The sequence below is a fragment of the Alexandromys fortis genome, unplaced genomic scaffold (genome assembly GCF_014885135.2).
Source record: "Alexandromys fortis isolate MF-2015 unplaced genomic scaffold, M_Fortis_MF-2015_v1.1 scaffold_20, whole genome shotgun sequence".
In the NCBI taxonomy this organism is placed as follows: Eukaryota; Metazoa; Chordata; class Mammalia; order Rodentia; family Cricetidae; genus Alexandromys; species Alexandromys fortis.
In genome coordinates, this window is record NW_026067903.1 from 10571343 (window position 1) to 10573886 (window position 2544).

The window sequence follows — 2544 nt, forward strand, 5'->3', positions numbered from 1 at the left end:
GGGCTGTTGGTCCTGGCTGCTATGAGAAAGCAGACTGAGCAGACCACAAGTGAGCAAGCCAGCAAGCAGCACTGCTCTACGACCCCTACTTCAGTTCCTGATTTCAGGTTTCTGCTCTGAGTTCCTGCCTTGCCTTCCTTCAGATGTGTATTTTGACCTGAGAGTTGAATGATGAAATGAATCCTTTGCTAAGTTGCTTTTGGCTATTGTGTTATATCAAAGAAATAGAAACCCTAAGACATGTACCAACAGAATACCACATTTCCTGAGATCTGGTGGTTGCTACCTCTGTCTATGCTCTACTGTGGAAACAGGAAAGCGCATCCTTCCTGTCTTATTTAGGGTTTCTATTGCTGCGATGAAACACCATGACCAAATAGCAAGTTGGGGAGGAAAGGTTATACTTCAGCACTGCTGAAGGAAGTCAGGATAGGAACTCAAACAGGACAGGATCCCAGAGTCAGGGGTTGCTACTGAGGCAATGGAGGGGTGCTGTTTACTGAGGCTCCTTCCTCTCTGTTGACACACGAAGCCGGGCAGTACACTTTCCTTTCTTTTTTTTTTTTTAAATATTTATTTATTTACTTATTATGTATACAATATTCTGTCTGTCTGTATGCCTGAAGGCCAGAAGAGGGCACCAGACCTCATTCCTCATTACAGATGGTTGTGAGCCACCATGTGGTTGCTGAGAATTGAACTCAGGACCTTTAGAAGAACAGGCAATGCTCTTAACCACTGAGCCATCTCTCCAGCCCCCTACACTTTCCTTTCTATACCATTCTCGGCCTTCTAAACAACAAAGGAACGGTGTTTTGAGTACTCATGCTTAATGGAATCTTTCAGTGAACATAAATCTAGGTTACTGCTTATCAAAATATTGGGACAAAAGTACATTGAGCTAACATCTGTGCTATTCAGCTCCCATTCTTTGAAACACAGTAAAAAAAAAAATCCTAGAGGCTAAAGCCTTCCTGCAAATCCATCATTGGCAAATATAGGTCATCAGGATGAGAAATGTTTACTGAATTTCTGTAGATCCACGTGTCATAATGGGCTCAAGGGATAAAAGTTTGAACAAAATCCATGGTCTCTGTTGTTTTAAAGCATAAAAGCTTTATCGACTGATGATTGTGTGCATGTGTGTGTGATGGGGAAGATATGCTATAGCCTGTGTATAGAGGTCAGAGGTCAACTTTTGGGTGTCTATTTTTGTACCAGGCTTTTTTTCTTTTGAGCCACCAACCCGCTCCCAAATCATGACACAAAGACTTATTATTAATTTTGAATGCTGGGCCTAACTTAGGCATGTTTCTGGCTAGTTCTTTTAACTTAAATTAACCTGTTTCTTTTTATCTACCTTTCTACATCTGTATATTTTACTTTCACTGCTTCTTTATGTCTGTCTGGCATCTGCCTGGCTTCTTGACCTGGCGTGTTCCTTGTTCTCTCTTCCTTCTCTAGTTCTTCCTTCATTCCTCTCGAGCCTAGATTTCTTCTGTTTATTCTCTCTGCATGCCAACCCTATCTAGCCCTCTCCTGTCTAGCTAATAGCCATTTAGCTTTTTTATTAGAGCAATCAGTTGCCTTAGGCAGACAAGGTAAAACAGATGCAATATATCTCTATATAGTTAAACACATATCCTTACATCACTAAATAAATGCAGTATAAACAAAAGTAACACAACTTTACACAGTTTAAGTAATAGTCTGCTCTGTAAACAAATGTAACACATCTTTGCCTGGTTAAAATAATATTCGACAACCAAGTCTTTCCATTATGTGAGTTCCAGGGATCAAACTCAGGTCATAGGCTTGGTGAGAAATGCCTTACCTGCTAAGCCACTGGTCTTGAAGTTTGCAGACTGTAAGAGAACAAAATGATTACATAATTAATTTGTACGTGATTAGTTAAGCAATTACGAGTAGACAGCTAGGAAAAGGCTGAAGGTGTCCAAGAAAATCCAACCTGGATATCAGTGATTTTTCTCAACACCATGACAAAATACCCATCAGAGACAACCCCCGGGAGGAAGGTTTACCTTGGCTTAAGTTTTCAGGCGACTTCAGTCAGTCATGGGGGAGAAGGCGTGACAGTGGAATCATCTCAGTCAGTGGTGCTGGCAGCATGATGCGGTTGGTTACAACCTATGTGTTGTCTTGAGACTTCCTGGGGAGAAACAACAGACCTACTCACCATCAAAAGGGAGCCCGGGACAGACCTTTGTCCAGTTTGGGTGAACTAATGAGTTTTTATTGGTGATAATAACAGAAGTATGGATGAGAGTTATTTACAGAGAGCAGGGAGATCTCAAAACCAGCTCCATCACCGAAAGCCCACCCTAACACAGCTCTCTAGCCATTGATTTCTCCTGTATTCCTGCAGAATCTCTGGCCTCAGCGACTACTTATGAAGGGACCCCCACACAGAGGAGGTTCCTTTCTGGACCCCAGATGAGGTACGAACCACACCCAAACATGTTTTCACAAAAGATCTTTTCTTTTTTTTTTTTTTTTAGATTTCTTTCTTTTTTTTTTTTTTTT

The 2544-nt window shown here is 41.3% G+C and overlaps 1 long non-coding RNA gene across 1 annotated transcript in view; it reads right to left on the reverse strand.

Moving 5' to 3' along the window:
- The window catches only part of LOC126496888 (uncharacterized), a 29677-nt gene extending 27540 nt beyond the window's left edge, over window positions 1–2137 (reverse strand). Inside the window, exons 1-2 of the long non-coding RNA XR_007590481.1 lie at window positions 2043–2137; window positions 1835–1865 (exon numbers count right to left, since the gene is read on the reverse strand). This is a non-coding gene — a long non-coding RNA (uncharacterized lncRNA). The remainder of the gene's footprint in view (window positions 1–1834; window positions 1866–2042) is intronic.
- Window positions 2138–2544: the final 407 nt, after the last annotated feature.